A 24,335-nucleotide genomic window follows, 5' to 3' on the forward strand; every position below is an offset into this window, starting at 1 on the left:
TATATATATATATATATATATATATATATATATATATATATGTGTGTGTGTGTGTGTGTGTGTGTGCGTGTTTTATGAAAATGTATGCGTGTACAAACACACTTGTACACACGATATACAAGCAAAATAAAATCACGATAATAATAATAATAATAAATCAACAAAAGTCATGAATAACTAGCACCGACGTGTTTGTATGTGTATGTCTATGCATGTATGTGTGTGTGTGCGCGCATGTATTGTATGCATGTGTGTGTATTTTTATAATAATGTATACATATGCATGTACACGCACACACACACATTGCGTGCACAATAAACTAGCAACATAAGATAATAAAATTAATTACAATTGTCAGTAACATAATAAATTTGTCGAATTAACACTAAAAATACACAATTTGAACTCATTCTAAGACAAAAATCAAGTAAACGTCATTGTTTTTGTGTATTGAAAAAATATATATATATGTACATACACATATATGTACACACACATACACTGGTGTATATAGGCAAACAAGTATATACAAAAATAATAGTAATAATAATAATATTACAAATAAATTAATAGAGTAATATCCACAGCCTACAAACCCGCTGCCCCCCACGCCACCGGCAACGGTCCTCTCACGCGTGACAGATTCGGATAGTAGTGCTTATAAGTGTCGCCAACTGTACACACACACACATTGTAGTACTTCTGAATCCCACTACCTGTGCTCCACATTTCCCCCCCCCCTCTCCCCCCCATAGCGACCCCCTTTCGGGTCTACGGGTACCAGTATATCCACCCTAGCTGCCTCTTGCATAACCGCAGACATAGAAGACTGACCCACCTTGACGCTTTTGCCTCACAGAGTCCTGCGGTTCGCGTCTCCCGTGTCCTAACGCCGCAGGTCCGGGTCCGCGCCTCGCAAGCTTCACTAACAAAGCTCGCCGTTACTGTCACCCTTGAGCAACGCGGGGTGGGGGGGGGGCAATATAATGCAGCAGCGTCGCCTACCAACGACTGACGTCATCACAACACGTTCCGGACAACTGCCACTGGACCTGGCTATTAATGACGTCACTAATCGATGACGTCACGCACCGGTGACGTCACATGCCATTGACGCAACATCAGTCATGACAGAAAGGTCGTTCCCCCTTGCTTGGGGGGAAGGGGGGAGGCTTCTCCCCCCCACTGAGGTAAAGGGGGGGTTACCCCCCTTCCCTCCCCCGGGGGATTTACAATATGTTCACTTGCCTGAAGTGTATTCCTGTGCACACGCACGCACACACATATAATCAATACACACACACATATAATCAATACACACGAAAATATCAATACACCATATGTACACACACACACACACACACACACTCAAATATCAATACACATGCGACCTTATGTACACAGACACTTCTTCACACGTGTACATGTACACACAAAATAAACACACACACACACACACACTATCAATACACATGCTACCATATGTACACACAGGCGCGTATTACATTGTACTACAATAGGACGAAGCTGGAATACCGACAGAGAGAGACAGAGAGAGAGAGAGAGAGAGAGGAGAGAGAACCACGTCCGCGTCCTGGGATCGAACCAAGCACCTCCCCCCCCCACCCTGAGCGAATGCCAGGGGCCTCTTACGCCTCCCCCCTCCCCCCCACACGAGATTTTAAAATTACATACAACCTCATCATCTACGCCAACGCTTACTCGGCGCCATGCCAACTCTCCCTCCGCCTCCCCCACCCACTCCCTCCATCCCCTTCCCTCTCTCCCCCTCCCACTCTCATTCTCCCTTATGACGTCACTTCCTGGTGACGTCCGACATGCACGTGAAAAGATGTGACGTCATTATTGGGCATTGCCTCCATGTGCTCCGGAGGTCACGCCGACACCTCTACGGATCAGAGTCACGAAGAGAAAGAGAGAGAGAGAGAGAGAGAGAGAGAGAGAGAGGAGCCAGTCTCCACTCAAGGACAGAAGCCATGGTCGACGAAATACAAACTCTTCCTCCACATGACGTCAACAGGAGCGACCTTAGGGCCTGAACGAGAGAGACCCCGCCACGAAGAGCTTCGTGTTACTTCGTACACTGAATCAAGGGTTACAAGAAAGTAATATCATCGACCTTGTGGTGTTACTTGCAAGTAATACGATCGTGCGAGTACTCCGAAGGCACTCCCCCCTCCCCCCACTCCCTCTATCTCTCCCACTCCCCTACCCACTCACTCTCCATCTCCAAATCCCAGTATCAATATGTTATACCAACGATTATAACAAATGTATACACTTATATATATCACTATATCTCTCTTGATGGAGCAATGGTCTAAGTCACTACAGCACTGGTCACGTGCTGGCTGTAGGTTCGAGTCCTCGGGCGCACCACGTTTCAACTTCTGCATGTTGCCTCCACAGTTCTTCCGATGTTGATGGCTTAGAATTAAAGTGTATTGTGGTTGATAACTATATATATATATATATATAAATATATATATATATATATATATATATATATGTTGACTATATTAAAACAAATAAGATTGAAGGTGAAAAAAGTAGACGAGTAGTAATGAAATTCTCCCATTACTCCTCGTCTACTTCTTTCACCTTCAATCTTATATATGTATATATATATAGTGGGGAGATGCAGGGAGTGGAAAAGGTCGTGGATGGGAGTGGAATGGGTACTTGCCTTTGAATTGGCTACCCCCTTATAAGGGGGAAAAGGCCTTGGCGTGTGTATATTGTATATATATATATATATATATTTTTTTTTAATTACACACAAATATACAAAAATTAAATATATTTACATAGCCAATATCACTAAATGTACATGATATATACATATAATTATATATGCACTACACATATGCACACACATATACATACATATATATGCAAATGGCATACACAATATATACACTAAATGTACAAGCTATATACATACATACTATGGGTAATTTGTACACACACATATTAAGACACCAAAATACATAAACTAATGTATAAACCTAACTTTCCATCTGAACACCTCATTCCCCCTCTGGGGGCATATTCTCCCCCCACTAGGCCCCCAAACCCCCCAAAACTCTTCCCCCCCCTTTCTTGGCCAGAGGCCACGTCCACAAGCATCCGCAGCGTCCCCCCAACCCCTCACACTCACGGTGTGGAAGACTTTATTGATTTTCTTCTGTTGTGTGCCAGATGGGTTTTATTTGGCCGCACGCATGAGAGAGAGAGAGAGAGGTGAGTGGGGAGATAGGAGAGAGATAGGGAGATTAGAGAGGATATAGAAAAAGGGAGGTGAGGGAGAGGGTAGAGAGAGATAGGGAGGAGAGAAAGAGAGGGGAGAGGGGAGAGGGGAGTGAGGAGAGAGGAGAGGCTTGAGAAAGAGAGGCTAGAGAATGAGGAGAGAAAGGATGTGAGGGAGGGAGAGACGGGAGAAGAGAGGGGAGAGAGAGAATGAGGAGAGAAAGGATGTGAGGGAGGGAGAGAAGGGAGAAGAGAGGGGAGAGAGAGGGGAGTGAGGAGGAAAGAGAAGAAAGAGGGAAGAAAGGAGAGGAAGGAGAGAGGAGAGGGTAGAAAGGGAGGACGAGAAAGAGGAGAGAGTGAGGATGAGAGAGGAGAGGAAGGAGAGGAAGGAGAGAGGAGAGAGTATAGTGAGGACAAAAGAGAGAATAAGATGAGAGGGTAGAGATAGAGTGGAAAGTTGATCAATTTTACGTGGTCGCCCGCATGAGAAAGCCGAGCCTGAGATTTTCTCGAATACAAAATCTATTGAATTCTAAGGCGAGGCCAGTAGGCCGTTGTCACTAGCCAAAAATCTGACCCACGATACTTTTTATTTATATTTATTAATGTTTTATTCAAATATTCATTTTGACTCGCTTTTGGTCGCGTTACTTTTATTTCTATTTATTAATATTTGATTATTTTATATTTTTGTCGAGTGATATATTTGTCGTAGTTAAACTTATATATATATACACACATACACACAGTGTATATATAATTTAGATTTTGTATGATGAAAAATTCTTACTGGGTTAAATTTTTCGCTCGTTACTGACCTCATTGTCTATTTGGCTAATAAAAAAAAAAAAAAAAAAAAAAAAAAAAAAAAAATAATAATAATAATAATAATACCGGTAATAATAAATAAATAAAAGGCGAAATGTGGCCAAATTTGGCCAAAATGGCGAAACTGGAATCGGTCCAAACTACAATTCGGCCAAATGCAAACGAGAGGCAAGGGTTGTGTCTGCCCTCGTCACAGCTGAGACTTGGGGTTGGGGGGGGGGGCAAGAGGGGAGTTAGGGGGGGACAAGAGTGGGGTTGGGGGGACAAGGCTGGCGTCACTTATTATCGATTATTTCATTCACGACGCCACCGGAGTGTGTGCGCGCCTGACTGAGTACGCGCGTGTGTGTGTGTGTATGTGTATGTCTGTGTATGCCTCTGTGTGTGTCTGTGTATGCATGTGTGTGTGTATGTGTGTGTGTGTGTGAACGTCTGTGTGCCTGTGTGTGTTTGCATGTGTGCGTGTATGTATACGCCTGTGTGTATATGTGTATGTCTGTGTGTATGTATGCATGTGTATGTCTGTGTATGTGTATGTCTGTATGTGTATGTCTGTGTGTGTATGCAAGTGTGTGTATGCATGTCTGTGTGTGTATGCATGTCTGTGTGTATGTCTGTGTGTGTGTATGTCTGTGTGCGTGTGTGTGAGTGAAAGTAACTGCTAGAACGATTGAGACTATATTATACAAATACACAAATATATACACAGTTACATATATACACGCATATACACATATCCATAAATTACATATACACACACAAACACGTATATTACATATGCATATATACATACACACACATATACTATTGCAGAAACCACAGGGAAAATAAAGTCGGAATACTAAACGTTTTCGTCTATTACGGCATCCTCAGTGTACGTGTGCCTGTGTGTGTGTGTGTGTGTGTGTGTGTGTGTGTGCGCGTACGCGAGGTCACAGCATGGGACCATATACGAGTATGTGAGTTAAGGAGTTCTCATCCGGGAGGGTAACATCTGTCGATCACGAGTCCATCACGTGATCCGAGACCACATCCCATTTGCTTCACTCTTCTTCTACTGCCAAGATTGAAACCAACCCTCCACACTCAATCTCTCCTCCTTTCCATCCCTCCGTCTATCCTCCTCTCCCTCCCTCCTCCTTTCCTGTCTTCCCCTCCCTCCACCTCTCCTCCTTTCCATCCCTCCATCTATCCTCCTCTTACTCCTTTTCTTCCCTTCCCTCCATCTCTCCTCCTGTCCCTTCTATCTTCACTCCATCTCTCCTCTTTCCCTCCCTCCCTCTCTCCTCTTTCCCTCCCTCCCTCCTCTCCTCTCCCTCCCTCTTATCTCTCCTCTCCTTCAGTCCCTCCTCCTCTCTCTCCCACCTACCCAACACCTCATCACCCCCCGGGGGGCAAAATCTACCGTACATTAAAATAATAATAATAATGATAATGAAATAATGATAATAATGAAACAATAATAATAATGAAATAATAATAATTAAACAATAATAATAATGAAATAATAATAATAATGAAATAATAATTATAATAAAAATAAAAAACGCGCACAAGCGTGGCTTGGGGGGAGAGGGGAAAAAGAGGGAATGGGAGGGAAGTGGGAGGGGAGTGGGTTTTGGAGGAGTGGGCATACGGGGGGGGGGGTGAAACGAGCATGGGGGGGAATGTGCATCAGGGTGTCTAGCATAGTTGGAGTCGTGGGCATATGGGGGTGGGGGGAATAGGCGTAGGGGGCATTGGGGGGGAGCGAGCATGGTGGGGAGGTTACCGGGGAATGGGGGAGAGTAACGGGGTTGAGGTGTGAAGAGGGGATGGGAGTATAGAGTTTATAGGGGTGGGGGGAAGTGGGGAGAAATGGGGAGGGAAAAGGGAGGGGGAAGTGGGGAGAAATGGGGAGGGGGAAGTGGGGAGAAATGGGGAGAAATGGGGAGAAGGGGGAAGAGAGGGGAAGGGGAAGAGAGGGGGAAAGGGGGAAGAGAGGGGGGAGGGGGGAAGAGAGGGGAGGGGGGAAGAGAGGGGATGGGGGAAGAGAGGGGAAGGGGGAAGAGAGGGGAAAGGGGAAGGGGGAAGAGAGGGGAAGGGGAAGGGGGAAGAGAGGGGAAAGGGGAAGGGGGAAGAGAGGGGAAGGGGGAAGAGAGGGGAAATGGGGAAGAGAGGGGAGAGGGGGAAGAGAGGGGAGAGGGGGAAGAGAGGGGAGAGGGGGAAGAGAGGGGAAAGGGGGAAGAGAGGGGAAAGGGGGAAGAGAGGGGAAAGGGGGAAGAGAGGGGAAAGGGGGAAGAGAGGGGAAAGGGGGAAGAGAGGGGAAAGGGAGAAGAGAGGGAAAAGGGGAGAGGAGGAGAAGGGGGAAGAGAGGGGAAGTGAAGGGAAATGGGAAGGAGAGGGGGAGGGGAAGATGGGAAGTGAGGGGACAAGGGAAAGAGGGGAAGTGAGGGGACAGGGGGAAGAGTGAAAGAGGGGAAGTGAGGGGACAGGGGGAAGAGGGAAAGAGAGGGGAAGTGAGGAGAAGTGAGGGGGAAGAGAGGGGAAGTGAGAGGGAAGAGAGGGGAAGAGAGGGGAAGTGAGAGGGAAGAGAGGGGAAGTGAGAGGGAAGGGAGGGGAAGTGAGAGGGAAGGGAGGGGAAGTGAGAGGGAAGGGAGGGGAAGTGAGGGGGTAGTGTAGTGTGGAATGTGATGGCCATCTGGTATACACCGTATTTCAAATTTGGCGAATGTCTACGCGCGCGCACACGCACGCACACACACACACGCACGTACACACAGCCACCCTGCCACCACCAACACCCCCTCCCGACCCCTCCACGAGGGACAACAATCAATACAACACAATATAAGGAACAACCCACACACCACAAGCTGCCTCTCTCTCTCTCTATTTCTCTTCCCGCCTCTCTCTCTCTCTCTCTCTCTCACACACACACAAACCCTCTACTCCCTCTTCCTCTCTATTTCTCTTCCCACCTCTCTCTCTCTCTCTCTCACGCACACAACGTAATGCTTTGACCGAAGGAAGCAAAACAGACGGAACCCCACGTGGATAGTGTTTTTTTTTTTTTTTTTCCTTTTAATCTTCGCTCGCTGGCCGATCGGTTTAGGTCGTTGTTACGAGGGTCGAGGGGATGGCTGTTCGAACCCTGCCACCGGCGAACTTGAACAGCTGAGAGGGGCACCGTCTTAGCCTCCCGATAAATTGTAATGCTAAACGTTAGCGGCCGCCACTACGGCGGTCCGAGTTCGAATCCCGCCTAGGGCTGAAATAATTTCAGTATCGATGCGCTGCGAGTCGTTACTCCAACTCTCGTGGGCGGCGAGTTGGGTGTGTGTGCGTGTGTGTGTGTGCTTGTAAGGTCACAGCATTACCCATAGATCGGTCATATAAATGAGCTCTGAGCTCTCTTCCGGGAGGGAAATAGCTGTCGATCACGAGTCCAACACGTGATCCAGGACCATGGTGGTGAATCACACACACACACATATCCTGCCACATGTCTTTGTCGATACACACGTGTACATACGTACACACACACACGCACGCACACAAAAGGACACCAGACTAACATACTGATTGTTACAACAAATACACACAAACACACACACACACACAGACGACACGACCTGTCAGACGGACGGACAGACAGACGGACAAAAAGCCGTCCAATGCAGTGACCAGTGTTTACGGTCAACCGTGGTTGGTCGCTTCTTCCCCTTTCTTGGCCAATCAGAAGCCGCCATTCACTTTGCGTCACTTGGCGACCGGGGGGGGGGGGGTTTGGAGGGAGGACGAGGGGGGAGAAATGGAGAAGGGGGGATCAATAACGTGTACGTCCCTCTCATATGTGTGCGTGTATGTGCATGTGTGTGTACAGTATATGTGCATGTGTGTGTGCGTGTATGTGCATGTGTGTGTGCGTGTATGTGCATGTGTGTGCTTGTATGTGCATGTGTGTGTGCGTGTATGTGCATGTGTGTGTACGTGTATGTGCATGTGTGTGTGCGTGTATGTGCATGTGTGTGTGCGTGTATGTGTGCGTGTATGTGCATGTGTGTGTGCGTGTATGTGCATGTGTGTGTGCGTGTATGTGCATGTGTGTGTGCGTGTATGTGTATGTGTGTGTGCGTGTATGTGTGCGTGTATGTGCATGTGTGTACAGTATATGTGCATGTGTGTACAGTATATGTGTGTGTACAGTATATATGTGTGTGTGTACAGTATATGTGTGTGTGTGTACAGTATATGTGTGTGTACAGTACATGTGCACGTGTGTGTGTGTACAGTATATGTGCACGTGAGTGTACAGTATATGTGCACGTGAGTGTACAGTATATGTGCACTTGTGTGTGTGTGTACAGTATATGTGCATGTGTGTACAGTATATGTGCATGTGTGTGTACAGTATATGTGCATGTGTGTACAGTATATATGTGTGTACAGTATATATGTGTGTGTACAGTATATGTGCATGTGTGTGTACAGTATATGTGCATGTGTGTGTACAGTATATGTGCATGTGTGTACAGTATATGTGCATGTGTGTGCACAGTATATGTGCATGTGTGTGTACAGTATATGTGCATGTGTGTGTACAGTATATGTGTATGTGTGTAGTATTTGGTTATGTGCGTAAGTGTGTGTGTACCGTGTGTGCGTGAGCGTGTGTGTGTATGTGTGTATTGTGCATGTGTGTATTGTGTATGTGTGCATGTGTGTGTACAGGTATGTGTGCATGTGTGTGTACAGGTACATGTGCATGAGTGTAGTATATGTGTGTGTATGTATCGTGTATGTGTGCAACGTGTGTGTGTGTGTGTGTGTGTGTGTGTGTGTGTGTGCGCGCGCTCGCTCGCGCAGAATGTGATGTACATGCGTGTGTAAAGTGTGCGTGTATAATGTGTATGTAAAGTGTGCGTGTATATAATGTGTATGTAAAGTGTGCGTGTATAATGTGTATGTAAAGTGTGCGTGTATAATGTGTATGTAAAGTGTGCGTGTATAATGTGTATGTAAAGTGTGCGTGTATAATGTGTATGTAAAGTGTGCGTGTATAATGTGTATGTAAAGTGTGCGTGTAAAGTGTGCGTGTATAATGTGTATGTAAAGTGTGCGTGTATAATGTGTATGTAAAGTGTGCGTGTATGTGTGTGTGTAAAGTTTGTGTGCAACGTATGTGTGTGTAAAATGTCATGTGCGTGCGTGTGTATGTGCGTGCGTGTAATATGTGTGTTTGTAACGTGTGTAATATGTGTGTTTGTAACGTGTGTAAAATGTGATGTGCGTGTGTGTGTGTGTGTGTGTGTGTGTGTGTGTGTGTGTGTGTGTGTGTGTGTGTGTGTGAGAGAGAGAGAGAGAGAGAGAGAGAGAGAGAGAGAGAGAGAGAGGTGGGACGCACTGACATCAAATTCCGGGAGTAAGTGACGTCACACACGCCCGGAACCAGTTACGTCACAGACACTACCGGCGGCAGTGACGTCACACACTAGTGTCGGCAATGCGGTCACACACTACCGGCGCCAGTGACGTCACACACACTCCCGGCGGCAATGAGGTCAGACACCCCGCCGCCAGTGACGTCACAGACTAGTGTCGGCAATGCGGTCACACACTACCGGCGCCAGTGACGTCACATACTCCCGGCGGCAACTAGGTCACAAGACAGTGCCGATGCCAGTAATGTCACAGACTTCCGGCGCCAGTGACGTCAAAGTTCCGGCGCCAGTGACGTCAAAGTTCCGGCGCCAGTGACGTCACAGTTCCGGCGCCAGTGACGTCACAGTTCCGGCGCCAGTGACGTCACAGTCCCAATCTCCTGTCCCCCGTCACTTTTCTTGGCGGTTGGGGGGAAGGGGGCGGCGCCAGGAATGTTTCCCCCCCCCACACACACCCTCCCCCCCCCACTCTAACACAGTTTTCATCAACATCTCTCCCGGCTGCAGTCATATGATTTTATTCATTTCAAACTCACGCTCGCAAGCACCTCCCTTGGGGTATGTGTGGCTCCGCCCTCCAAGCACTAGGCCACGCCCCATAACGACAACCTTCCTTGCATGCCTAAGCCTTACTGTGGCAGTGTCTGGGGGCAAGTTTTATTGTTTAACAAATAAACAAAATACAGACGCCACGCTGATAGTTATGACACAGATTCATATATTGTTGCTCCTCCGTCCCTAGACTCCACCCCCAAATCCCTAAGCTCCGCCCCCAACTACTTACGCTCCGCCCTCATATCCACAAACTCCGCCCCCCGAGGGCCCAGACACCACCAAACAAGTCACGAGGCTCCGCCCCCAATCCCACTAGCTCCTCCCCCGAACCACACCCACTAAACAGGCTTAACCCCGTTAAGTTAGGTGCTCACTTAAAAGACCGCGTTAAACCATATACAGAATGATAGTAATAATAATATATAATAATATTAATAAAATTGCCCATCATGGTATCCTTACAGTGATTCCTTCGAAAAGAGATTAGGCTCCGCCCCTAAGCAGAGCCGGGTGCCACGCCCACATCTACAGCTGACCAATCAGGATGCCAATGAAGCCCAACTGACGATATGACGTCATGACCATGACGTTCCTGAAGGTTATTCTCCCAACCCCCCCAATACTATTGTTCCCCCCCCACGGTGGGGAGTACACTCCCCCCCCATATCTGTTTGTTACTCCATCCTTCAGATTACTTCAGAGTTCAGTACCTATGGTCATTGCAGGACTTAAACTTTTCCTCAATCATCAACTCCTTCAGGTTGATGTATTTCTCAATTTACCCCCCTTAGGGGGTAGAAAAGGATCGACACAATCTCCCTTTCTCCCCCCCCTCCCCCTTCTTTCGGCGTGTACACACACACACAACTCAGTGGCGCGGTTGGTAGAGTCCCCTACTGTCACTATGGTAGTCCGGGTTCGAATCCCGCCCAGGGCCGAAACAATTTCAGTATCGCTGCGCTTCGAGTCGTTACTCCAACTCTCCTGGGCGGGGAGTTGAGGGTGTGTGTGTAAGGTCACAGCATTTCCCATAGATCTGTCCTATACGAACTCTGAGCTCTCTTCCGTGAGGAATTGCTGTCGATCACGAGTCCAGCACGTGATCCAAAGACCCAGGTGAATACACACACAGCATTCTCTCTCTCTCACACACACACAATTAAAAATAATTAATTTAATCGAAGTGGATTTTATGCCTTTATTTTTTGGCTACCCCCCTTGCAAGGGGGAAAATTCTTTGGTATATGCATATTATTCAACTATCAGGTATATAAATTATTTTAGCCCCTCACCATGTCAATTTCTACCCCTGGCTGAGAATCACTGATCTTAAGAGTTGAACAATACACACGTGAGGTCCCGTCGCCCGCCTCCCAGCAAAGAACATCAATAGCATAACATAACAGATGATCTGCTTGACTCGTGATCGTCAGCTGTAACCCTACCGGAGGAGAGCCCAGATCATGTGTATAAGACCCGTGGGCAGTGATTTAACATCACACACAAATTGCTCAAGGAAGACAGTGATTCACCATGGTTTTGGATCACGTGCTGGACTCGTGATCGACAGCTATTTCCCTCCCGGAGGAGAGCTCAGAGTTCGTGTATATGACCGACCTATCACCTTACACACACACACACACAACTCCCCGCCCACGAGAGTTGGAGTAACGACACGCAGTGCAGCGATACTGAAATTATTTCAACCCTGTGTGGGATTCGAACCCGGGCCGCCGTAGTGGCAGCCGAGTACTCTAACCACTGCTCCACGAGGTGTGTGGAGCTGAATCACTCCCACCGCTGAGCAACCAAAGGACTCCCCTCATCGCACTCCCACTCCCCCCCCCTACTCCTTCGTGACTCCCTAGTACAGGGGTGGACCCCCCCCCGCTTCCACCTTCCACCCTTCCACCTGTATGGGTTTCCATCCACCGCCCAGCATATCATGTGGTTAATAGTCATATAAAATACTTTTTATATATACATACAATATATATACATATACATGTGTGTATGTATGTGTGCGTGTGTGTGTGTATGTGTGTGTGTACAATTTATATATTTTTTAAGGTGAGCTCCGAGTTTCGAAAGACATCGAAGAAAAAGGCGTGTCATGTTTGGCACGCGTGCCAACGGTTCCCCACCCCTACACAATGGTGTCGCGCCATCAACGCTTACTCCAAGTATGATTGTCTACACTATCAAACGCCTTTTCCAAGTCCATAAGCACCCACAAACGACTTCTTGAAACTGATCACTTAGATAAACACCAAAGTAATATGCTGAGAGGCCTGCCATTTACATATTCATTTATTACAATGTTCAGCATGTTCATTCTCTGTAACCCTAGTAATACAACAGTATCATACAGTATATTCCCCCATACAACAGTATCATACAGTATCTTCCCCAAGTCCAAGCCCATCAACAGTACCAACAGTTTACTTGGGTCTGTCAGTAGCGGGAGTATCAAACGTTTTCTCCAAATCCAACAACTCGGGCGACGAACTCAAGACCTTTCCAAGGTCATGCCGCCCTCTCGCTACCCTATGGCCGCGTTTTGCAAATAAACGTACGAGTAGATGATGATGGTTTAACGTCACAAAATTTCCCCTTATCAGAAGGCTGGAACGGTGCCCCTCACTGAGAACTTTGAATGAAACATGACCGCGCTTAACCCATTAAACTACGATGACAAGATGTCTTGTCATTTGGTCAAATAAAACAAAAAATCATAAAACACCAAAATGTTTGATCAAACACCAGAAAAATATGACGTCAATCCTCGCTTCGCTCGCGCTTCGCTGCGAGCGAAGCGAGGACTGACGTCATATTTTTCTGGTGTTTGATCAAACATTTTGGTGTTTTATGATTTTTTGTTTTATTTGACCAAATGACAAGACATCTTGTCATCGGAGTTTAATGGGTTAAGAATGAATAAATAAATAAAAATAAATAAATAAATATATATATATGGTTTAACGTCACAAACTTTCCCCGTATCGGAAGGCTAGAACGATACCCCTTACAGCGTAAATACATACATATACCAAGGGATTTTTCCACCTTACAAGGGGGGTAGCCAAAGTCAAAAGGCATAGAATCCATTTCCACCCATTCCACAAAGGTCTTCTGACGGCGGTATCCTGCTTTGTAAGAGGGGATTTACATGGTCTAACGGTCCGTCGAACGCGGTTCGACAGACACGTGTTTAAAGTGACGTGTGAACGGGGTATTTGGTTGTCGAACACGTTGGTTAAAAACCCCAAATACCCCGTTCACACATCACTTTAAACACGTGTCTGTCAAACCGCGTTCGACGAACCGTTCGACCAGTTAAAACCCCTTTAAAAAACCACACCTTAACATCCTGACAAAATTTTCACATTGAATGAGAATCAGACAAGAAACAATGGTCTCAAAACTGTCCGGAAATAGATTCAATTTGGAAGTAGGTAGAAACAACTTTGCCAACCGTGTAGTTAATGAATGGAATAAACTTCCTACACAGGTAGTGTAATGTAGTTCAGTTCGGAGCTTTATGAATACCTAAAGTAAGATGCTGTAATGATTATATTTTATCTTATTTTTTTTGTTTTTTGTTTTGTTATCATTTGTCTGTCTGATTTTCATTTATCATTAGTTATATGTCAATTTATTATCATTTACTATTTACCTGTCTGTTTATTATTTAACTATACCTATGCATCTATTTATGTATTTTTATTTGCTATTTACATTATTATAGTTTTTTTATTTTTATTATTAATATTTTTTTTTCGCATCCGACCTAGATATGGATCAAAAGGTCTCCTGTCGGCATGCTCCGCCTTTGTAATCCTTTGTATGTAGAAAACGTCATTGAAGTTCCTAAGTTCGTCACACACACACACACACACACATACTAGGTGGCGCGGTTGGTAGAGTCCCCGACTGTCACTTCGGCGGTCCGGGATCGAATCCCGCCCAGGGCTGAAATAATTTCAGTATCGCTGAGCTTCGAGTCGTTACTCCAACTCTCGTGGGCGGGAAGTTGGGTGTGTGTGTGGGCGTGTGAGGTCACAGCATTACCCATAGATCGTCATACGAACTCTGAGCTATCTTCCGGGAGGGAAATAGCTGTTGATCACGAGTCCAACACGTGATCCAAAGACCAAGGTGAATCACACACACACACTAAACCTATGCATTTATGTATTTTATTTATTTAGATTATTTTTTTTATTAATTTATTTATTACTATTATGATTTTTTTTTTTGCATCCGACCTAGATATGGACCAAAAGGTCTCCTGTCGGCATGCTCCGCTTTTGTAATCTTTTGATAGTGATAGTTTCAGTGGACGTGATAGTAACAGTTGTGTGCATTTACCCAATTGTAGAATTCAGGAAAGGAGAATCAACGCTCGCGAGGTCCCGTCTGCCATTCTCTAATTGCTTGAAAACACGCGAAACATTAAATTGGTAAAATGAAAGTTATTTTCTCTTGTTACACAAAAAATCGCTCGAAAACAAAACACAATTTGTAATTACATTTATCTGTTTATAAAGACACAACAATCACTAGCTAACACACAACCGTGTGAACTTCTCTTCTTTGATTAAAACACAAAATCTTAGTAAAAAGTAAACACGTACATAAACATACAAAGGGTTTTTTCCCTTTCACCAGGAGGGTAGCCAAAGTCAAAAGTGATAATTCCTTCGAGCTTTGTCAAAATATCATTCACACTTAACCCCTCCTTTCCCATTCATCACAGCATCATCCATACACAGCCATTCTCCATTCACCTCTATTTTCAGCCTTCTCTCTTACTTCCTCGACAGGCACTCCCCTTCTTGTTTATTGTATGACGTCATACAAGTATTCTAAGTATGTCCTTGGTAATATTATACATTACATATATATATATATATATATTATATATATATATATATATATATATATATCTGTGTGTGTGTGTGTGTTTATTTACCTAGTTATATTTTGCGGGAAGGGGAGCTACGCTTGTGGTGTCCCGCCTTTGTATCTCGCAAAGGAGGAGCACCACGTGTGTGTGTGTGTGTGTGTGTTTATGGTTTAACGTCACAAACTCACTTATCGGGAGGCTAGGACGGTGCCTCTCACAGAGGACTTTGTGCCGTGGAATATAATGAACCATAATGCCCTTGGGTTCAACTTCGCCGGTGGCAGGGTTCGAACTGCCATCAATTCGACCTTCGCCGCAAGCAACGACGCCCTAATCAGCTTTCCTTTTTTTTTTTTTTTTTTAGGTTGAATAGTTACAAAGGATTACAAAGGAGCATGCTGACAGGAGACCTTTTGGTCCATAACTTCAATCTGGCTAACGCTCATTGTGCTGTCCTTGGTTATCTTTTAAATTAGCTTATGTGATGTTTCTTTCCCCGCGATGTTCCAAGAATATGTGTGTGTGTGTGTGTGTGTGTGTGTGTAATGTGTGTCTGCGTGTAATGTGAATGATGACCGAGCACTTTCGTCTATTTAGACATCTTCAGGGCACGTACAATGTACGTGTGTGTGTATAATCTCGATGCTTACCAGAAAAAATAGTAAACTATCAAATACACACACACACAGAGAGAGAGAGAGAGAGAGAGAGAGAGAGAGAGAGAGAGAGCCCCCGCTGTGATCACAATAATATGTAAATTAGACGATAACATATGGAATACATCAGTACTTTTTCAAAACAGCTGGAAATGGGTCTACGCCCTACGGACAAAAAATGGGAAAAAAATAAAAAATAAAAAATAAAAAATAAAAAATAAAAATATAAAAATAAATAAAATAAATATTCATAAATGCTTAATACAGGACGGTACCCCACTTAAATAATAGAGTAACTACTGCTACAATAACTAATTACATTATACAACACAAGGCAATGATATCGTTATCTATATTGTATACAAAGTAACGAGCATCCATGACCAACAATAATAATGACGATGATGATGATGATGATGATGATGATGGTGACATTTACAAATAAACCTGTAATTATAATAATGAATAAATGATGATAATGATAATCTATATCCTAAACGCTTCTTCCCCCTTATAGGAAGGGTAACCATCCCAGGCACGCACCCGATCCATCCCACTTTCATCCGTTTCCCTTTCATCTTTTCTCCAGGAAGAGCGAAGACAAATTCCTCCCCTATCTGGGGGCTAGGATGTGGAATTTAATAAACCAAACCCTTGGTTCAACTTCGCCGTTGGCAGGGTTCGAGCCGCCGTCCCCTCGACCTTCGCCGCAAGTAACGATGGCCTAACAATAATATGAATAGTGACTACTATTACGACTATTCGAACCGGCCTATCCGAAATGGTCACATTACGAGAATGACCGATCGTCAACAAACTGTCCCCCCAATACTTCCAATTGGGAGCTGCCTCTCCCCGACGTCCCTCAACTGAATAAAACCGCCTGGGACGCTCGAAATGAAGACCAGAGTCTTTATTCCGAGAGTTTATTACAAATATGATAAAAAGTATTTATCTACAAAAGCAAAACGAAGGTAGACAGGGCGGTTTGGGCGTCGGGATGTCAATCAAGTAGTAATGTGCACCGCGTGATGCCCATTTGTCCCGTGGGACGGCGGGAGGTGCTTGGCAAGGGAGGACTGTGCGTGTTTCATCACTGGTCTTGGATCACGTGTTGGACTCGTGATCGACAGCTATTTCCCTCCCGGAAGAGAGCTCAGAGCTCATGACTGATATATGGGTACTGCTGTGATCTCACACGCACACACCCATCTCCTCGCCCACGAGAGCTGGAGTAACGATTCGCAGCGCAGCGATACTGAAATTATTTCGGCCCTGGGCGGGATTCGAACCCGGACCGCTGTGTGTGTGTCACATAACTCTTGAGGGTGATAGTACTTGAAAAAAAAAACGAACAAATAAAAAAAACGAGAAAGAAAATGACAGCACCAACAACAATAATAATACATATACAAATCTCTTAATCCCTATTTTTATGATGAGCGACTTCTCTCTCTCTCTCTCTCTCCGGGAGAAATAATGCGAAAACGAGGGTAAAAGTGAACAAAGGAAAGATGGGGGGGGGGAAGTTAGTGTGGGGGGGGTTATGGAAGTGGGGAGGAATGTGGAGAGATGGTAAAAGGGTGGACAAGTTGAGGAGAAGGAGGAAAGGGGAGGAAAGTAAGAGGGGGAAAAGTGAGAGGGGGAAAAGGCAGAGGAAGGAAAGGGAGGAGAGAGAGGAAAAAGGAGGGGGGAAAGGGAGGAGAGGGGAGAGATGGAAGAGATGGAAGGAGAGGGGAGAGATGGAAGAGATGGAAGGAGAGGGGAGAGATGGAAGGAGAGGGGAGAGAGGGGAGAGATGGAAGGAGAGGGGAGAGATGGAAGGAGAGGGGAGAGAGGGGAGAGATGGAAGGAGAGGGGAGAGATGGAAGGAGAGGGTAGAGAGGGGAGAGATGGAAGGAGAGGGTAGAATGGGGAGAGATGGAAGGAGAGGGGAGAGAGGGGAGAGAAGGGAGAGATGGAAGGAGAGGGGAGAGATGGAAGGAGAGGGGAGAGATGGAGAGGGGAGAAACGGGTGGGGGGGAGGAGGATAGAGCAATGGGGAGAGATTTATCCAAAGTTTCACCCTCAGTTCGCCCCGACTGCGCAAACTTAGCACAGGCCAGTCTGAGCGTGTGTGGCAGTTCGTCAGTCCGCAAGTTCCCGTTGGCGTCAGCCGATTTTATTAATCCCGTGAGGTCAGAGCGCTCGAAGGACTTAAACTGGTTTAAGCAAACAAGTCAGTTAGAGCATCTTAAACTAGTTTAAGTCAGCAAGCCAGTTAGAATGCCTTAAACTGGTTTAAGCCAAGAAGCCAGTTAGAGCATCTTAAACTAGTTTAAGTCAGCAAGCCAGTTTGAACATCTTAAACTAGTTTAAGCCAACAAGCCAGTTAGGGCATATGAATCTTAGTCTAGTTTAAGCTAACAAGCCAGTTAGACCATGTGATTCTTAAAATGGCTTAAGCCAACAAGCCAGTTAGAGCGCTCAAAGGGTTTAAACTAGTTTAAGCCAACAAGCCAGTTAGAGCATCTTAAACTAGTTTAAGCAAACAAGCCAGTTAGTGCATATTAAACTAGTTTAGGTCAACAAGCCAGTTAGAACAAGTGGGGAATCTTAAATTGGTTTAAGCCAACGCTCCAATTAGAATATCTTAAACTAATTTAAGCAAACAAGCCAGTTTGGGCATATGAATCTTAAATCTGGTTTCAGCTAACAAGACAGTTAGACCATGTGATTCTTACACTGGCTTTAAGCCAACAAGCCAGTTTGAGCGCTCAAAAGGCTTAAACTAGTTTAAGTCAACAAGCCAGTTAGAGAATCTTAAACTAGTTTAAGCAAACAAGACAGATTATATTAAACTAGTTCAAATCAACAAACCAATTAAGAGTATCTAGGGATCTTAAACTAGTTTAAGCAAACAAGCCAATTAGAGCACGTGGAGAATCTTAAACTGGTTTAAGCAAACAAACCAGTTAAATATCTTAAAACTAGTTTAAGCCAACAAGTCAAAGCATGTGAACCTTAAACTGATTTAAGCCATCAAGCCAATTAAGTGCACCTGATTAAGCTTAAACTGGCTTAAGCCAACGAGTCAGTTAAGTGCATGTTATTAAGCTTAACCTTCTTCACATGCTTGAGTTGGTTTAAGTAAACCAGTTTGAGAGTTTATGTTCTTATCAAAAGCCGGATCTATTATCTTTTATAATAATACCTATTTACTATCACTGGTATTTGTAAATATTCTCTCAATACAAACAGTATTTATAACTTTTATTATTATTTTCATTTATTTATCATTGGTATTCTTTATTCCTTTATTCGACCTAGATATGGACCAAAAGGTCTCCTGTCAGCATGGCTTCTCCTAATATTTTGTACGCAGTCTCAGTAGAAGCCACATTTATTTTCATCAATATTTCTATAATTATTATTACATTTATATATTGTTATATCTATACATTCTCTAATTACAAGCATTATTTGCCATAATTATTATTTATCTACTACTTCTGTTTGCCTTATTAGATATTTAATTTCTATTATTAGTATATTATTATCTTTTTATAAACAAAAATATAATATACTAATAATAAATATTAAATAATTGTAATTCTTTAATAAGGGGGGTCGCCGATTTAATGAAGCGGCCTTGGTGTGGATGTACTGTGTCTCGCTGCATTGCTTCTGACCCAGGGCAGTGGACGAGATGCAGGAATGACCCGTCATCCAGGAGGTGCTAAGATGAGAGGGAGGGTAGAGGGGAGTGGAGTATGTAGGGGATGGAATGGGTGGGAGTGGTTTTTATGCCGGTCTTTTTTGGCTACCCCCCGTGTAAGGAAAAAAAAAAAAAAAACTTTGGTATATGTATGCATATTATTATTACTCATTTCCCTTTCTATTATTACTCTCATTACTTAGTAACCTACTTACTGTTATTAGTCTATATTCCTTCATCACAAACCGCATTTATGACCATAATTTCTATTATTATTTATTTACCATTATTGGTATCTTTATAGTATGGCTGTATTTCCTCTATACCCTTGACGATTGCCGTCAGACGATTTTATTAAATCAAGGGAGGGGGAAGATCCGTCATTATAGACACCCGTATCTTATTTTCTTGAAGCAATCACCAGCTCATTTCACAAATAAATAAATCGACATAAGACAAGAGAGACAGAAGCGCTGGTGATTTATGGACCACGACATGAAAAATGGACAGTACATCCCACGCACAATACATACATAAACACAATATATAGCATGTACCCTGAAGATGGCTAAATAGACGAAAGCGCTCCCGGCCTTCCTTTTAATGTTTACCTTTGTGGGTCTTCCGCACGCACGCACACACACACGACTCGATGGCGCAGTTGCTAGAGTTCCCGGCCGCCACTACGGCTGTCCGGGTTTGAATCCCGCCCAGGGCTGAAATAATTTCAGTGTCGCTGCGCTGCGGGTCGTTACTCCAACTCTCGTGGGCGGGGAGTTGGGTGTGTGCTTGTAAGGTCACAGTATTACCCATAGATCGGTTCCGAGAGGGTAGTAGCTGCCGATCATGAGTCCAACACGTGATCCAAGACAATGGTGAAATTGTATATATATATATATATATATATACACACACACACACACACACACATATATATATATATACAATGTGTGTGTGCAGTAGTTCGTAAGGTGCCACGTGACTCTGGTCCGTAGAGGAGTGACCAAAGTCCCTCAGACAACTACTGACGATGTGTAGGTCAGTTACGACAGACGACCGAAAAGCCAGTTTTAACTGAACAGGGTTAAATGCAAGGTTAACCTGAGTCGAGGGCCTGAGGGGTCAACCCAGGTCAACTAATCCCCCACCCCTCTCTCTGAGATTCACCATGGTCTTGGACCACGTGTTGGACTCGTGATCGACAACTATTAACCTCCCGAATGAGAGCTCAGAGCCCGTATGGCCGATCTATGGGTAATGCTGTGACCTTACACGCACACACACACACCCAAACTCCCCGCCCACGCAGCGCAGCGATTCTGAAATTATTTCAGCCCTGTGTGGGGATTCGAACCCGGGCCGCCGTAGTGGCGGCCGGGAAGTTTAACCACTGAACCACGAGGTGCGTGCGTGTACGTGTGTGTGTGTGTGTGTGTGTGTGTTTCTCTAAAGCAGCGAGAAGACCAAAATCGAGGCATGGGTTGTTAAGTAGTTTGAACTTGCATTTGATAGAAGATGATCTGGGTACTTGAATAAGAAAAGGAAGAGGAGGAAAAAGAGAAGGAGGAAGAAGACGAAGACGACGTAGAGAGGGAAAAGGAAGAGGAAGAAGAGGAACAAGAAAAGGAAGGAGGAAAATGAGGAAGAGGAAGAAGACGAAGAGAGGCAAAAGGAAGAGGAACAAGAAGGGGAAGAGGAGGAATAGAGGAAGAGGAAGAAGACGAAGAGGAGGAGGAAGGCGAAGAGAGGGAAGAGGAAGAAGACGAAGAGGAGGCGGAAGGCGAAAAGAGGGAAAAGGAAGAAGAGGAAGAAGGAAAAAGAGGAAGAGGAAGAAGACGAAGAGGAAAGGGAAAAGGAAGAGGAAGACGAAGAGGAGGAAGACGAAGAGGACGAAGAAGATGAAGATGAAGAAGAAAAATGAACAAGAAAAGGGGAGGACGGATGACGTCACACTCACCTCTCCAGTATTTTGTGTCAAATGAACCCAGGTCAGGTCAGCTTAGGATGGATTAGGTCAGGTTAGATCATGATATATTGGGTTAACCCATTCAACTCCGATGACAAGATGTCTTGTCATTTGGTCAAATAAAACAAAAAATCATAATAAAACAACAAAATGTTTGATGATCAAACATTTTGTTGTTTTATTATGATTTTTTGTTTTATTTGACCAAATGACAAGACATCTTGTCATCGGAGTTGAATGGGTTAAAGGGCCTCAGTGGTTACCTCTACATACACGACCATCCTTTCATTTTCCTAAGACTTCCCTTCCTCTCCCTCAGGAACAGATACCTCGAGCGTGGGTGGTCTGTCCTCGGTCGCCCAGCGTCTAAGTTGCTTCCAGGAGACTTTCTTCACCTCAAAGGGGAGCCTAAGGCGACGTTTTCATGTAGTTTGTTCTAGCAAATGCGTCGGATTGCCCCCCCCAGCCCATTTTTTATGGGGGGGTGGGGGGTTTAGTTTCCTCCCAGAGTACCACCCCATCCCCCAATCTTCGTTGAACAAAACGAAACGCTCGGGAAAAGAAATGCTTGTACAAATTTCGCCAACGAATATCGCCCGCAAATTTCTCCCGACGAATATCGCTTACAAATTTCGCCAGCCAATATCGCCCACCAATTTCTCCGAAAGTCGCCGACAAAGTTCGCCATCGAACCTCGCCCACAAATTTCGCCGACGAATATCGCTTACAAGTTCCGCCAAAGAATATCACCCACGAATTTCGACAGCGAATGCAGCTTACAAAATTCGCCACCGAATATCGCTTACAAATTTCACCGGCGAACATCGCTTACAAATTTGGCCAGCGATTATCACCCACAAATTTCACCGACGAATATCACCCGCTAATTTCGCCACCGGATATTCCCTACAAATTTCGCCAGCGAACTCCATCCCATGTTTTCCTGTGTTATCATAAGTGTTATTTATATACTGTTACTAGTGTTATACCATCCGTTAACAGTAACATTTCGTCACCAGTTTTGTTATGTGATGACGTGGACACGGCTACAGAAGGTCGAAATTTGCGATGGAAATACTAAATAAATAAATAAATAATAAAAAAGAGAGGGGCCGATATTTGTGGGTGAAATCTAACAGGGGGGGGGAATGTTTGGGGGGAGTATTTCACCGGAACTGACCACCGCCTCTATTCTTGGAGTTACAAGATCGAACCGATGAGGTGGAGTCATGGAAGTCTTGACCAAGAATGGGGTCAGTTAACCCATTCAACTCCGATGACAAGATGTCTTGTCATTTGGTCAAATAAAACAAAAAATCGTAATATTTTTCTGGTGCTGTTTGATCATCAAACATTTTGTTGTTTTATTATGATTTTTGGTTTTATTTGACCAAATGACAAGACATCTTGTCATCGGAGTTGAATGGGTTAAGGAGGGATTAGTAAACGATAATGCTGCATGATGCTGGTCCGTAGGGGTTTTTCCTCGAGTTAATGTCGCCCTTGTAAAAATGATGTGGTCAATACAAGGAGTGGTTGGGAGAGTGAATGATAAGAGTAATGAGGGGGAGAGTTGTGTGTGTGTGGGGGGGGTTGGGGGTAAAGGGGGGAGACCACAGAAGATGATGCTCACCTTTCGTCGAAAGTTCAAACAAACGAGTCACCCTCGAAATGTGCCGAAGTGGCAGCGTCGAGGGGTTGCGAAGTGGCAAGAAGGTCCTCCAGACGGCGTTCGAGTCAGGTCAGGTCAAGTCAACGTCAGGTCACTTGAGGTCACGCTTGGGGGAGGGGTGGAGGAGGTGGAGGGTCAGGTACGTCAGCCCGCTAACGACTTGACCTTGGCTCAAGGGCGAGGGTGAATGGACGCGGCGGTGCCTTGTGTAAACCCTGAGGCACTACGCTACTGACGGCGGAGCTCCTGGGGACAAGGTTCCTCGGGAATTGTACTGTGAAGGTTGTTGTTGTTGTTGGACTTGGGGCAAACGACCCCTCAAGTTCCACGTGGACCGTCAATCCGTCAAGTTCCACGTGGACCGTCAATCCATCAGCACATAGGCAGAGTCAACGTGGGTGGCTGACAGACGAAAGGAAGACCTGACAGAGAATATGGACAAAGGGGTGAGGAAGAAGAGGAGGAGGATCAGGACAAATGCGCCCCCAGGCAGCTACAGATCAAGGACGAGGTCACACTCAAGGGGGAAGGTGGGGGAGGGGGAGAGGAGGAGGTCGACACAAAAGAGAACGAGTATCCAGCCACCGCACGAGGAGGAACGAGGAGGAGGAGGAGGAGGATGAGGAGAAGGAGGAGGAGGAGGAAGGGGGAATGGATGGGACGTTCCTTCTTTGTCTTCTTCGTCGTCGAAGTCGTCGAGGTCTTCGAGATCGCCGTCGTCGTCGTCGTCGCCTTCGTCGTTTATTTTAATGTGGAGTAAAAAACTCCTCCGAAGGATCCTGAGCACCGAGCTAACGTCCCTGCTCAGTCCCACAACTTACAAGACTGGACTTCGGGACTCGAACAGGCTGGGGGACGCGCACACGCACGCACGCACACACACATACACGCACTCGGGCCCCCTCCTCGCCCTCCACCACCACCACCTCCTCCACCAGGCACGCGCGTGCGCACAGCCGACCCCCGCCCAATGCCATCTCTCCTCCCCTCCCTCCTCTTACTCCTCCTCTCCCAAACCTATTCCCCACCCTCCCTCCCTCCCTCCTACACCTCCTCCACCATCCAACCCCAAAGCATTCCTCCCCACTGTTCTCCCCATACTTCCCCAACTCTCCCCCCAATCCTGCGGCACGTCTAATCATATCCCCCCCAATGCCTTCCCCCCCAACATATCCAGTGGACTACTGAAGCAGCTTATACGCCCTAACCCAAGCAAACACGCCCATGTGGGGGGAAAGGGGGGGAGGATGGGCGCGCGCATGTCCACACCCAACCAAACGATTTTAGTCGCTCGCCTTTCACCCCCAGGTTCCCCCCCCACACACACACCCGACACCTTCACCCCCTCCACCCCTCCT

General features: G+C 45.5%; 1 protein-coding gene across 16 annotated transcripts in view; it reads right to left on the minus strand.

The window, feature by feature from the left end:
* LOC143031548 (ELAV-like protein 1) overlaps nt 1–24,335 on the minus strand; it is a 486,883-nt gene that overhangs the window by 193,324 nt on the left and 269,224 nt on the right. For 3 of the 16 annotated variants that reach the window (XM_076195547.1, XM_076195545.1, XM_076195543.1), the window contains exon 1: nt 22,939–23,785. The exons of the other annotated variants lie outside the window; for them this stretch is intronic. The gene's annotated coding sequence lies outside the window, so the exon portion shown is untranslated. Of the gene's footprint in view, nt 1–22,938; nt 23,786–24,335 lie in introns of those variants that run through there. 16 annotated transcript variants of the gene reach the window in all.

The sequence above is a fragment of the Oratosquilla oratoria genome, chromosome 12, assembly GCF_046742065.1.
Source record: "Oratosquilla oratoria isolate Oo_2021 chromosome 12, ASM4674206v1, whole genome shotgun sequence".
Taxonomy (NCBI): Eukaryota; Metazoa; Arthropoda; class Malacostraca; order Stomatopoda; family Squillidae; genus Oratosquilla; species Oratosquilla oratoria.